At 43.0% G+C, this 15575-nt stretch overlaps 1 protein-coding gene across 3 annotated transcripts in view; it reads left to right on the top strand.

The window, feature by feature from the left end:
• rnpepl1 (arginyl aminopeptidase like 1) overlaps window positions 1–15575 on the top strand; it is a 72051-nt gene that overhangs the window by 16851 nt on the left and 39625 nt on the right. The gene's annotated exons all lie outside the window — the stretch shown is intronic.

Below are 15575 nucleotides of genomic sequence, written 5' to 3'. Positions count from 1 at the left end.
AGGAGGCAGAAAGGTGGAAATATAGGCCAGTTAATTTGTCATCTGTCATGGAGAAGGTATGAGAATCGATCATTAAGGAGAATATGACTGTGCACTTAGAAAAGTTAAAGGTAATCAGAAAGAGTCAGCATGGTTTTGTCTAAGGGTAATCATCTTTTTCCCCGTTTATTAGAATGGAGTTCTGTGAAAGATTAACACACACTATAGTTGAAAGAAAGTCTGTAGATGTGATATGCTGGAATTCCCTGAAAGCATCTGATAAAGGTTCACATCAAAAATAAAAGTTTGTGGTTCAGAGGGTAACATTTCAGCATGGATAGAAGACTAATTGGCTCGCAGAAAACAGTACATGTAAGAGTCTTTGTCAGAATGTGACAAGTGACATCCCAAATGGGGTCTGTACTGGACCTTCCAACTTTTTACAATTTTTTAAATCGGTGACTTAGATGAGAGGAATGAAGGTGTGGTAGCTAACATCACAGATGATGCCAAGATCGGTAAAAAAAGTACATTGTGAAGAATACATAAGGAAGTTGCAGATGGATTTAAATAGGTTGAGTGAACAGGCAAAGATGTGGCAGATCACAAGTAAGGTGGGGAATATGAAGATGTTCATCTTTTCAGTAAGAATTAAAACAAACAGTATTACTCAATTGCAGAATGATTGCAGAATTCTGAAATGCGGAAGGATTTCAGTGTTCTAGTGTGTATGTGACAAAAATGAATGTGCAGACATAGCATGCAATCAGAAAGGCTAATGGGATACTGCCTTTATTATGAGAGGAATTGAATGTAAATGTAAGAAGCTCAGCTTCAGTTAAGCAAGACATTGGTGAGACTACATCTTGAATACTATGTGTAGTTTTGGCCACCTTATTTAAGGAAGGATGTAAATGCATTGTCAGCAGTTCAGAGGAGATTTTACTGGATTGATACCTGGAATGAGTGGGTGTCTTTTGAGTAAAGACTGGACAGTCTAGACTTCTTCCTGTTAGTGTTTAGAAGTGTGAGGAGATTAATTTTCATAAGATCCTGAATGTTCTTGACAAGATAGATGTGAAAAGGATGCTTCCTGTTATGGGTCAGTCCAGAACAAGAGAGCACTGTTTTAGAACAGAGTCAAGGAGAGTTTTTACTTCTGAGGGTTGTGTGACTTTGGAACACTCTACCACAGAAAGCAGTAGGGCAGGGTAATTCAATATTTTTAAGACAGAATAAGATCGATTTTTGTTAGGCAGGAGAATTGAGGGTTATCAAGGGTAGATGCAAATGTGGAATTCAGAACCCATCAGAACAGCCATGTTCTTTTTAAATGGTGGAGCAGACTCAAGAGGCTAAATGTCCAATTTCTTCTTTTCCATAACCTCTGCATCCTGTTTACCACTGATGGAGCTGCCCCTTCGTCACTAAGGCTGCTTACTTCCATCATCCTGCATCAGCCCATCTGCTGCTAAGCCTTTTTTCATGCTTCTGCTATCTCAGGAATTTGATTTTTTTAAAGAACCAAGAAACTTTACAGACCAGGAACAGGCTCTTCGGCCCTCCAAGCCTGAGCTGATCCAAATGTACTGTCTAAACCTGTCGGTCAATTCCTAAGCATCTGTATCCCTCTGTTCCCCACCTACTCATGCATTTGTCCAGATATATCTTAAATGAATCTACCGTGCCTGCCTCTACCACCTCTGCTGGCAACGCGTTCCAGACGCCCACCACACACTGTGTGGAGGACTTGCCATGTGTATCCCCCTTAAACTTTCCACCTTTCACCTTGAAAGTGTGACCTCTTGTTATGGAATCCTTCACCCTGGGAAAAAGCTTGTCTCCATCCTCCCAGTCTATACCCTTCATGATTTTGTAAACCTCAATCAGGTCCCCCCCTCAATCTTCTTTTTTCTAATGAAAATAAACCTAACCTACTCAACCCCTCTTCATAGCTAGCACCTTCCATACCAGGCAACATCCTCGTAAACTTTCTCTGCACCCTCTCCAAAGCGTCCACATTCTTTTGGTAATGTGGCGACCAGAACTGTACATAGTATTCTAAATGCGGCTGAACCAACGTCCTGTACAATTTTAACATGACTTGCCAGCTCTTATTCTCAATATCCCATGCAGTGAAGGCAAGCATACTGTATGCCTTCTTGATCACTCTATCCACCTGTGCAGCAACCTTCAGAGTACAATGGACTTGCACTCCCAGATCTCTCTGCCCATCAACTTTTTCCTAGGCTCTTCCGTTCGTTGTACAATTCGCTCTAGAATTAATCTTGCCTAAATGCATCGCCTCACATTTTTCTGGATTGAAAATCATCTGCCACTTTTCCGTTCAACTCTTCAGTCTATCTATATCCTCCTGTATTCTTTGACATCCCTTATGTTTTCTGCTACTCCACCAATCTTCTGGAACACTACTGGTTACCTTTCTCCATTTCGAGAAACTCCCTTCAACTACTACTGTCTGTCTCCTGTTGCTCAACTAGTTCTTTATCCACCTAGCTAGAACACCCTGCACACCATGTGACTTCACTTTCTCCATTAGTCTACCATGGGGAACCTTATCAAATGCCTTACTAAAGTCCCTGTATATAACATCAACAGCCCTTCCTTCATCTATCAACTTGGTCACTCCCTCAGAGAACTCTATTAAGTTGGTAAGGCACGATCTCCCCCACACAAAACCCTGTTGCCTATCACTGATAAGCCCATTGTTTTCTAAATATAAATAGATCCTATCCCTTGGTACCCTTTCCAGCAACTTTCCCACCACCGACATCAGGCTCACTGGTCTGTAGTTACCTGGAATATACTAGAATGTACTATCCTTCTTGTACAGGGGGACAACATCAGCAACCCTCCAGTCCTCCAGCACCGTACCTGTATTTAATGATGCCACAAAGGTATCAGTCAGGGCCCCAGTTCTTTCCTCTCTTGATTCCCTCAGCAACCTAGCATAGATACATATAGAGCATTACAGCGCAGTACAGGCCCTTCGGCCCTCGATGTTGCGCTGACCTGTCATACCAATCTGAAGCCCATCTAACCTACACTGTTCCATGTATGTCCATATGCTTGCCCAATGACGACTTAAATGTACTTAAAGTTGGCGAATCTACTACCGCTGCAGGCAAAGCATTCCATACCCTTACTACTCTCTGAGTAAAGAAACTACCTCTGACATCTGTCCTATATCTTTCACCCCTCAATTTAAAGCTATGCCCCCTTGTGCTCGCCTTCACCATTCTTGGAAAAAGGCTCTCCCTGTCTAACCCTCTGATTATCTTATACGTCTCTATTAAGTCATCTCTCAACCTTCTTCTCTCTAACGAAAACAGCCTCAAGTCCCTCAGCTTTTCCTCGTAAGACCTTCCCTCTACACCAGGCAACATTCTAGTAAATCTCCTCTGCACCCTTTCCAAAGCTTCCACATCCTTCTTATAATGCAGTGACCAGAACTGTACACAGTAGCCGCACCAGAGTTTTGTACAGCTGTAGCATAACCTCATGGTTCCGGAACTCGATCCCTCTATTGATGAAAGCTAAAACACTGTATGCCTTCTTAACAACCCTGTCAACCTGGGTGGCAACTTTCAAGGATCTGTGTAACGGGACACCGAGATCTCTCTGCTCATCTACACTACCAAGAATCTTACCATTAGCCCAGTACCTTGCATTCCGGTTACTCTGACCAAAGTGAATCACCTCACACTTGTCCGCATTAAACTCTATTTGTCACCTCTCAGTCCAGCTCTGCTGCTTATCTATGTCTCTCTGTAACCTACAGCATCCTTCGTCACTATCCACAACTCCACCGACCTTAGTGTCATCTGCAAATTTACTGACCCACCCTTCTACACCCTCATCCAGGTCGTTTATAAAAATGACGAACAGCAGTGGACCCAACACCGACCCTTGCAGTACACCACTGGTAACTGGACTCCAGGCTGAACATTTCCCATCAACCACCACCCTCTGTCTTCTTTCAACAAGCCAATTACTGATCCCAACTGCTATATCTCCCACAATCCCATTCCTCCACATTTTGTACAATAGCCTACTGTGGGGAACTTTATCGAACGCCTTGCTGAAATCCATATACACTTCATCAACCGGTTTACTCTCATCTACCTGTTTGGTCACCTTCTCAAAGAACTCAGTAAGGTTTGTGAGGCACGACCTACCCTTCACAAAACCATACTGGCTATCCCTAATCAAATTAGTCTTTTCTAGGTGATTATAATTCCTATCTCTTATAGCCTTTTCCAACACTTTACCAACAACTGAAGTACGGCTCACTGGTCTATAATTACCAGGATTGTCTCTGGTCCTGGGGATTTGTCCACCTTAATGACCTCTAGCCTACCCAACACATCTTCCCTACTTACGTGATCCAGATTAATCAAACTTCTATCTCTAATCTCAGCATTCATCATGTTCCTCTCCTCAGTGAACACTGATGCAAAGTAATCATTCAGAATCTCACCCATTCTCTCAGGTTCGAAACATAGCCTTCCTTCATTATCGTTTAGTGGGCCAATCCTTTCTTTAGTTACCTGTTTGCTTCTTATATAAGAATAAAATGCTTTGTGATTCTCCTAAATTTTACTTGCTAAAGCTATTTCATGACTCCTTTTGGGCCACTTGATTTCTCGTTTAAGACTTGTCCTACTCTTCCGATATTCCTCCAGGACCTGTTCTGTTCTTAGCTGCCTAGACCTTATGTACACTTCCCTTTTCCTCTTGGTTAGTCATACAATTTCTCCTGTCATCCACAGTTCACAAATCTTGCCCTTCCTGTCCTTTGCCTTCAACGGGACATGCTTACCTGCACTATCTTTAACCTATCTTTGAAAGCCTCCCACGTTTCAAATGTGGACTGCCCTTCAAATAGCTGTGTCCAATCCACATTTCCGAGCTCCTGCCTGATTTTGATATAATTTAGTACTTTTTAGTACCCAGTTTAGTACTCTTCCTTTCGGACCACTCTCATCTTTATCTACAAGTAGTCTAAAGCTTATAGAATTGTGGTCACTGTTCCCAAATAAATCCCCACTGCAACTTCTACCACCTGTCCTGGCTCGTTCCCCAGTACCAGGTCCAATCTGGCCCCTTCCCTCATCGGACTACTGACATACTGCTCTAGAAAACTCTTCTGGACACTTTTTACAAATTCTACCCCATCCAGACCTCTGACTCTTATTGTATCCCAGTCAATGTTGGGAAATTAAAATTTTTCATCACCACTACCCTATTGCCTCTACATCTTTCCATAATCTGTTTACCTATTTGTTCTTCTACCTTAGGGTCACTGTTGGGAGACCTGCAACACAGCCCCAACAATGTAACTGCACTCTTCTTATTTCTCAGCTCCACCCATAATGCCTCACTACCCAAGACCTCCATAGTGTCCTCCTTTAGCACAGCTGTGTTATCATCCCTGACCAACAATGCAACTCCACCCCTCCTTTTACCTCCCTCCTTGTCTTGTCCGAAGCATCTATATCCTGGAACATTTAGTTGCCAATCATCATCCTCTTCCTTCAACCAAGTCTCTGTGATTACAATAACATCATACTCCCAGGCACCAATCCAAGCCCTAAGTTCATCTGCCTTACACACTATACTCCTTGCATTAAAGTAGATGCATTTCAGGCCATCAGTTCTTTTGCGCTTATCTGCGCTCTGCCTATTCTTCCCTTTTATTAATGCATTCTTTGTGATTCTTACAATCTCCAGTCTCCACCCCACTGCCTACTTGTTTTCTCTTCTAGTTCCCCGTCCCCTGCCACATTAGTTTAAAACCTCCCCAACAGCAGTAGCAAAAACTCCCCCGAGAACATTGGTTCCGGTCTGGTTCACATGTAGACCGTCCATTTTGTAATAGTCCCACCTTTCCCAGAACTGGTCCCAATGTCCAACAAATCTGAACCCCTCCCTGTTTCACCATCTCTCAAGCCATGTGTTCATTCTGCCTATTTTTTCATTTCTACTCTGGCTAGCATGTGGCACTGGTAGTAATCACGAGATCACTACCTTTGAGGTCCTCCTCTTTAACTTCTCTCCTAACTCCCTGAATTCTTCCTTCAGGACCTCATCTCGTTTTCTACTTACATCGCTGGTGCCTATATGCATCAAGACAACTGGCTGTTCATCCTCCCCTTTTAGAATGCTCTGCAGCTGATCGGTGACATCCCTGACCCGAGGACCTGGGAGGCAACATACCATCTGGGAGTCCCGTTTTTAGCCACAGAACCGCCTAACTACTCCGCCCACAATAAATCCCCTATGACTATAGCCCTGCGAGTCTTTTTCCCGCCCTTCTGAACAGCAGTGCCCACCACTGTGCCATGATCTTAACAACTGCTGCCCTCTCCTGGTGAGCCATCCGCCCCAACAGTATCCAAAATGGTGTACCTGTTTTGGAGGGATATGACCACAGGGGACACCTGCACTGTCTTCCTACTCTCTTTCTGTCTTTTGGTCATCCATTCACTGTCTCCCTCAGCAATTCTAACCAGCGGTGTGACCAGTTCACTAAACATGCTATCCACAATCTCCTCAGCATCGCGGATGCTCCACAGTGAGTCCATCCACAGCTCCAGAGCTGTCATGCGATTAAACAAGAGCTACAGCTGTACACACGTTTTGCAAGTAGAACATAGAACATAGAACAATACAGCACAGAACAGGCCCTTCGGCCCACGATGTTGTGCCGAACATCTATCCTAGATTAAGCACCCATCCATGTACCTATCCAATTGCCGCTTAAAGGTCGCCAATGATTCTGACTCTACCACTCCCACGGACAGCGCATTCCATGCCCCCACCACTCTCTGGGTAAAGAACCCACCCCTGACATCTCCCCTATACCTTCCACCCTTCACCTTAAATTTATGTCCCCTTGTAACACTCTGTTGTACCCGGGGAAAAAGTTTCTGACTGTCTACTCTATCTATTCCTCTGACCATCTTATAAACCTCTATCAAGTCACCCCTCATCCTTCGCCGTTCCAACGAGAAAAGACCGAGAACACTCAACCTATCCTCGTACGACCTATTCTCCATTCCAGGCAACATCCTGGTAAATCTTCTCTGCACCCTCTCCAAAGCTTCCACATCTTTCCTAAAGTGAGGCGACCAGAACTGCACACAGTACTCCAAATGTGGCCTAACCAAAGTCCTGTACAGCTGCAACATCACTTCACGACTCTTGAATTCAATCCCTCTGCTAATGAACGCTAATACACCATAGGCCTTCTTACAAGCTCTATCCACCTGAGTGGCAACTTTCAAAGATCTATGTACATAGACCCCAAGTGTAAGAGTCAGGAACGTCAGACACATTCCTAAGCTCCCACGTCAAACAAGAGCATATGCCAGGGTCTGAGGTCCCCGCCATTGTAAGTTTAGCTTTATATGAACTAACTAAAATCAAACAATGCACTTAAATATATGAAAAAGAACGGTAAGAAAGAAATAAAAGCCTTACCTTACAGAGTCTTTTCTTTCCGGTTAGAGGAGGGCGGGAGGGAGATACTACATGTGTAGTATCTCGGGTTTAGCCACTGCCCAAATATAAATTAAGCCCTTACCTTCCCCGCAGCCCTCGCTTTACCTCACCATCTCGGCGCTCTGTCAAAATGTAGGCCCGACTCCCAAGATAAGTCCCTTTTTAAGCAGGAAAACTTACTCTTCCTGGTAGCCCTTGCTTCACCTCACCTTCTCTCCTCATCACTCTGTCAAAATGTCAAATTGTTCCCTGCCTGGTCACATCTTCCACTCTGACGAAGTGTAAGCTGCTCCAATGTTTTGCTGCCTTTAACTACTATTCACTCTCAGTCAGAGTTGCCCCCCCCAACACACACAGACACACACAGACACATACACACACACACACACCGTCAGTTTCCTGCCTAAAGACAGGTCTGGCCTACAGCTTCTGCCATGGGAGTGACAAGATGGCATAGAACAATACAGCACCCTCAATGTTGCGCCGACTTGTGAACTAATCTAAGCCCATCCCCCTCCACTATCCCATCATTATCCATGTGCTTATCCAAGGATTGTTTAAATGTCCCTAATGTGGTTGAGTTAACTACATTGGTAGGCAGGGCATTCCATGCCCTTACCACATAGAGTTAGGAACCTGCCTCTGACATCTGTATTAAATCTATCACCTCTCAATTTGTAGCTATGCTCCTTGTACAAGCTGACGTCATCATCCCAGGAAAACGCCTTTCACAGTCTACCCTATCTAATCCTCTGATCATCTTGTATGTCTCGATCAAATCCCCTCTTAGCCTTCTTCTCTCCGATAGGAACAGACCAAGTCTCTCAGCCTTTCCTCATAAGACCTTCCCTCCAAACCAGACAACATCTTGGTACATCTCCTCTGCACCTTTTCCAATGCTTCCACATCCTTCCTGTAATGGGGTGACCAGAACAGTACACAATATGCCAAGTGCTTCTGCATTAGCTTTGTATAGTTGCAGCAGGACGTTACAGCTCTGGAACTTAATTCCTCTAGCAATAACACCTAACACACTGTATGCCTTCTTAACAGCACTGTGAAACTGGTTGGCAACTTTCAGGGGTCTATGTACATGGACTCCAAGGTCTCTCTGCACATCCACACTACCGAGAATCTTTCTATTGACTCAGTATTCTGCCTTCCTATTATTCTCCCCAAAGTGAATCACCTCACATTTATCTGCATTGAACTCCAATTGCTACCTCTCAGCACAATTCTGCAGGTTATCCAAGTCCTCCTGCAACTTGCAACATTCTTCCACACCATCCACTGCTCCGACTTTAGTGTCATCTGCAAACTTACTAACCCATACACCTATGCCTGCATCCAAGTCATTTATAAAAATGACAAACAGTAATGGTCCCAAAACAGATCCTTGTGGGCGCCACAAGTAACTGGACTCCAGGCTGAATATTTTCCATTGGCCACCACTCGCTGCCTCCTTACAGAAAGCCAATTTCTAATCAAAACTGCTAAATCACCCTCAATCCTATGCCTCTGCATTTTCTCCCGCGTGGAACCTTATCAAAGGCTTTACTGAAGTCCATGTACACCATATCAACTACCCTACCCTCATCCACATGCTTGGTCAGCTTCTCAAAGAACTGAGGTTTATGAGACATGACCTGCCCTTGACAAAACCATGTTGACTATCTGGAATCAAATTGTTGCTTTCTAGATGATTATAAATCCTATCTTTTATAATCCCTTCCAAAACTTTTCCTCCATCAGACGTAAGGCTCACTGATCTATAATTACCTGGGTCATCTCTACTGCCCTTCTTGAACAAGATCACAGCATTTGCCATCCTTCAGTCCTCTGATTCTAAACTTGTAGACAATGATGACTCAAAGATCAAAGCCAAAAGCTCCAGCATCTCCTCCCTAACTTCCCAGAGAATCCTTGGATAAATCCCATCCGGTCCAGGGGACCTGTCTACTTTCATTCCTTCTAGAATTGATAACACTACCTCCTTACTAACCTCGATTCTTTCTAGTCTAATATCTCGTATCTCATTCTTCTCCTCTACAAAATTCTCCTTTTCCTGAGTGAAAACTGATGAGAAATGTTCGTTTAGCACCTCTCCGATCTCCACATGGTGCACACTCAACTTCCCACTTCTGTCTTTGACTGACCCTATTCCTACCCCAGTCATCCTTTTATTCCTTACATATCTATAGACAGCTTTAGGGTTCTCCTTTATTCTGCCCGTAAAGACTACTCATGTCTTCTCTTTGCTCTTCTTAACTCTCTCTTTAAATCCTTTCTAGCTAATCTGAAACTCTCCATCACCTCATCTGAACCATCTTGTCTCATTGTCGCATAAGCCTCCTTCTTCCGCTTAACAAGAGATGCGATTGCTGTAGTAAACCACAGTTCCCTTACCTTATCACTTCCTCCCTACCCTTATCACTTCCTCCCTACCTGACAGGGATATAACTATCAAGGACACGCAATATCAGTTCCTTAAACCAGCTTCACATTTCGATTGTCCACATCCCCTGCATTTTGCTACCCCATTCTATGCATCCTAAGTCTTTCCTCATCACATTATAATTGCCCTTGCCCCATGAATAACTCTTGCCCTGTGGCATGTACCTAACCCTTTCCACCACTAAACTAAACATTACTGAATTATGGTCACTCTCTCCAAATTGTTCACCTACCACTAAATCAAACACCTCGCTTGGTTCATTACCAAGCACCAGATCCGGTGTGGCCTCCCATCTTGTCCCCTCTTCGACATACTGTGTCAGGAAACCCTCTTGCATACATTGGACAAAAACCGATCCATCCGATGTACTAGAGTTATAGCATTTCCAGCCAATGTTGGGGAAGTTAAAGTACCTCATAATGACCAGTGTTCCTTTCACTCCTACCCAGAATTGTTGTGTCGATTCTCTCCTCCACATCCCTGGAACTCTGTGGAGGCCTATAAAAAAACTTCCAGCAATGTAACCTCTCTTCTCCTGTTTCTAATCTCAGCCCATACCACCTCAGTAGACGAAGCCTCGTCAAAAGTTCTTTCAGCCACCATTTTACTGTCCTTGACTAACAAGTCCACACCTCCCCTTCTTTTACCACCTTCCCTGTTTTAATGAAAAATCTAAACCCTGGAACCTGCAACACCCATTCTTGACCCTGTTCTATCCATATATCGGAAATGGCACCACATTGAAGACCCAGGTACTTATCCATGCTGCAAGCTCACCTACTTTATTTCAGATAGTTCTGTAGTTGAAGTAGACACACTTCAAACCAACTTGCTGTCTGCCAGCACGTTCCTGTGACTGTAAATACTGTCTATGTCCTCCCTAATCTCATCCTCCAATGCACTGTGCATTGGGATGAAAGTCTTATGCCTGAAACGTCGACTCTTCTGCCCCTCGGATGCTGCCTGATCTGCTATGCTTTTCCAGTGATCTCCAGCATCTGCAGTCCTCGCTTTCGACTAATTTGATTCATTCTAGCCAGTCAGCCAACTAACCCAACCAAACCCCCTCAGAGTTTAAGTTGGTTTGACAAAGCAATACTGCAAAATATTGTTGGTTTGGACTTTTGGATAGTGATGTCAGAGGCTTCAGGAATGATCGATCAGGAATCTCTTCCGGTCTTAGTACGTATCATTTTCATATGTTGGAATGATTTTCAAGTAATCACTTGATAGTTTGGAAAGGATGTTTAAATTGGGTCAGTTTAATTGTGAATGCCTATTTAAAATCTTGAATTAAACATTCAAATTATTTAGTTCAGATGCTTCAAATTCAACTAATACATTGAATTAATAAATAATATCAGATTTTATTCTGAATGAGCAAACACAATACACAAATCTCAGAATTAAAGATTGTTTAACTGACCAGCAAAGATGCAAAACATTACAGTTATTAGAAATACAAGGCAGGCTTTAATCTAATGAACCAATCAGAAACCCATCTAATGGACAATCTTTCCCTTATTGAGACAAAGCACCTCCACTTTTCACACTGACAGGAGCTTGACCTGCAGTCAGCAGGGAGATGGGAACCAAAATTGTAGCTCGAGTGTAGAAAAGGTTGAGAGGAGGGAGGTCCGAAATCAAGTTTAAGGGACGCAAGATGGCACTGGCAAGCAAGAAGTTGGTTTGAAGTGTGTCTACTTCAACGCCAGGAGCATCCAGAATAAGGTGGGTGAACTTGCAGATGGGTTAGTATCTGAGACTTCGATGTGGCAATTTCAGAGACATGGATAGAGCAAGGAATGAATGGTTGTTGCAGGATCCAGGATTTAGATGTTTCAGTAAGAACCGAGAAGATGGTAAAAGAGGTGAGGGTGGGGGGAGGGGCAAAGCCACGTTAGATTTGGTACTGGGTAATGAGCCCGGTCAGGTGTTAGACTTGGAAGTAGGTGAGCACTTTGGTGATAGCGATCACAATTCTGTTATGTTTACTTTAGTGATAGAAAGGGATAGGTGTATACCACTGGGCAAGTTACAGCTGGGGGAAAAGCAATTATGATGCAATTAGGCAAGATTTAGGAAGCATAGGATGGCGAAGGAAACTGCAGGGCATTGGCACATTTGAAATGTAGAGCTTATTCAAGGAAAAGCTCCTGTGCGTCCTAGATAAGTATGTACCTGTCAGACAGGGAGGACGCTGTAGAGTGCGGGAGCCGTGGTTTATGAAGGAAGTGGCATCTCTGGTCAAGAGGAAGAAGAAGGCTTATGTTAGGATGAAATGTGAAGGCTCAGTTAGGGGGCTTGAGGGTTACAAGGTAGCCAGAAAAAACCTAAAGAGAGAGCTCAGAAGAGCCAGGAGAAGACATGAGAAGTTGTTGGCAGATAGGATCAGGGTAAACCCTAAGGCTTTCTGTAGGTATTTAAGGAATAAAAGAATGACGAGAGTAAGATTAGGGCCAATCAGGGATAGTAGTGGGAAGTTGTATGTGGAGTCAGAGGAGATAGGGGAAGTACTTAATGAATATTTTTTGACAGTATTCACTCTAGAAAACTACCATGTTGTTAAGGAGAATACGGAAATACAGGCTACTAGACTAGGTGTGATTGAGGTTCACAAGGAAGGGGTATTAGAAATCCTGCAGAGTGTGAAAATAGATAAGTTCCCTGGGCCAGATGGAATTTATCCTATGATCCTCTGGAAAGTCAGGGAGGAGATTGCCGAGCCTTTGGCATTGATGTTTAAATCGTCATTGTCTACAGGAATAGTGCCAGAAGACTGGAGGATAGCAAATGTGGTTCCCCTGTTCAAGAAGAGGAGTAGAGACAACCCAGGTAATTATAGACCTGTGAGCCTTACTTCAGTTGTTGTTAAAGTGTTGGAAAAAGTTATAAGAGATAGGATTTATAATCATCTAGAAAAGAATAATTTGATTAGGATAGTCAGTACGGTTTTGTGAAGGGTAGGTCGTGCCTCACAAACCTTATAGAATTATTTGAGAAGGTGACCAAACAGGCGGATGAGAGTAAACTGGTTCATGTGGTATATATGGATTTCAGCAAGGCGTTCAATAAGGTTCCCCACAGTAGGCTCTTGTACAAAATGCGGGAGAATGGGATTGTGGGAGATATAGCAGTTTGGATTAGTATTTGGCTTGCTGAAAGAAGACAGACGGTAGTGGTTGATGGGAAATGTTCAGCCTGGAGTCCAGTTACCAGTGGTGTACCGCAAGGGTCAGTGTTGGGTCTACTGCTGTTCATCACTTTTATAAACGACCTGGATGAGGGCATAGAAGGGTGGGTCAGTAACTTTGCAGACGACACTAAGGTCGGTGGAGTTGTGGATAGTGATGAAGGATGTTGTAGGTTACAGAGAGACATAGATAAGCAGCAGAACTGGGCTGAGAGGTGGCAAATGGAGTTTAATGCGGACAAGTGTGAGGTGATTCACTTTGGTCAGAGTAACCGGAATGCAAAGAACTGAGCTAATGCTAAGATTCTTGGTAGTGTAGATGAGCAGAGAGATCTCGGTGTCCCGTTACACAGATCCTTGAAAGTTGCCATCCAGGTTGACAGGGTTGTTAAGAAGGCATACAGTGTTTTAGTTTTTATTAATAGAGGGATCAAGTTCCGGAACCATGAGGTTATGCTGCAGCTGGACAAAGCTCTGGTACGGCCACATTTGGAGTATTGTGTACAGTTCTGGTCACCGCATTATAAGAAGGATGTGGAAGCTTTGGAAAGGGTGCAGAGGAGATTTACCAGAATGTTGCCTGGTATGGAGGGAAGGTCTTACGAGGAAAGGTTGAGGGACTTGAGGCTGTTTTCGTTAGAGAGAGGAAGGTTGAGAGTTGACTTAATAGAGACGTATAAGATAATCAAAGGGTTAGATAGGGTGGACAGGGAGAGCCTTTTTCCAAGAATGGTGACGGCAAGCACAAGGAGGCATAGCTTTAAATTGAGGGGTGATAGATATAGGACAGATGTCAGAGGTCGTTTCTTACTCAGCGAGTAGTAAGGGTATGGAATGCTTCGCCTACAACGGTAGTAGATTCGCCAACTTTAAGTACATTTAAGTCGTCATTGGACAAGCTTATGGACGTACATGGTAGGTTAGATGGGCTTCAGATTGGCATGACAGGTTGGTGCAACATCGAGGGCCGAAGGGCCTGTACTGCGCTGTAATGTTCTATAGTCTGATCTGAGAATAGCCCCCGAAAACTTTAGGGATACCTTTTTGTTATCCCTAAACTTTTGACTCCAGTTATAGCCTGAGACACAGTAACACCTTTTTACTGAACAGGATATATGGTATATTCAAAATGATGACTCACAGAACCATTTTTTATAAACCCAATCATTGGATAAGAACCCTCTCCTTAGTGTAAGTTGTTGTTGAAGTCTACTTTGTTAATAATGTGAAATTGATCAGCTTGATTAGATTTTTCCACATGCACATATCAACTTAAACATAAAGACAATGGAGTTTTTTGGAGTGTTCATCTTGTCTGTAAAATGAACAAGCCTTTATTCATTATCGTGTCTCCAGTTTCAGACCGAAAGGTAGTGCTTTGAATAAGACCCCAGAGGTGTCTTGTTCCTTTCTGTTCCAAAGTCTGTTCAAACAGGAGTATTTAAAATGGTTAAGTGATGAGTAGAAATTAATGAAAATACATCCTTTGTTAAATACTGGTTTTTAATTGTTTGTTCAATTTATAGTAGAATTGGGGACTTCCTAATCAATCATCTATTTGTATTGGCTGATTTCATAATACTAGTGATTATTGTTCTGAAATTGAGTTAGTGTGTTACAGAGAGTGAAAACACAAGATGGCTTATTTGCTTTGGTGACCCAGCAGAATATGTATTTTGTTGAAATGCCTTTAAAAGTGGCCTACGTTAAAAAGCTAAATCTAAAACAAAAAATATAAAACAAAATCTGCTTACAACTCAACATTTTGGGCTACATTATAAACTAATCTTCCTTGGCCATCAAGGAGCAGGACTTGAACCACTAACTTCTAGCTTAGAGGCAGGAACATCAGCCACTGACCACATGACCTCTTGCACACATTCTACCAATAAATTAATTTGAAAGTTTTCATCCTCATGTTCAAATCCCTTTGATCCTTGTAACCTCCAGCAACATTCAGAGAAGTATAATTCCCACAATTCTTGCCTCTTCGACAATGTATTAATTTTTTTCTGCTGGAATCATATGTTATAGCATTATCTTTCACATAATTATACATTATATGTTTTATCTTGCCATAATTTTTGAAGGTGTCTTGATTTTACTCAATCCACCACAAATTTGAGCAGAGGTACAGATTTACATGGTGATATCAGAACAATTAAAGATTTGGAGTAATCAGTGTCCTTCTTAATGCTTTCTTCTATGTGGTGCAATCACTTAAGGTAAAGTCGCATTCAAGAGAGATGTCTGGTAGTGGTTTAACTCATGGGTCATCACACTTCAGGTGAGGGAAGAGATTGAGAAGCAGAGCCCTTCATGGAAACCTCAGTCAGTGCAGGAATTGAACCTATGATGTTGGTATCACAAACCAGCCATCCAACCAACTGAGCTAACTGAATATTGTCATTTAACTTGACA

This window comes from Hemiscyllium ocellatum, chromosome 13 (genome assembly GCF_020745735.1).
Source record: "Hemiscyllium ocellatum isolate sHemOce1 chromosome 13, sHemOce1.pat.X.cur, whole genome shotgun sequence".
NCBI lineage: Eukaryota > Metazoa > Chordata > Chondrichthyes > Orectolobiformes > Hemiscylliidae > Hemiscyllium > Hemiscyllium ocellatum.
Note: the sequence above shows the minus strand (reverse complement) of the source record. Positions and strands in the feature narration are given on the sequence as shown.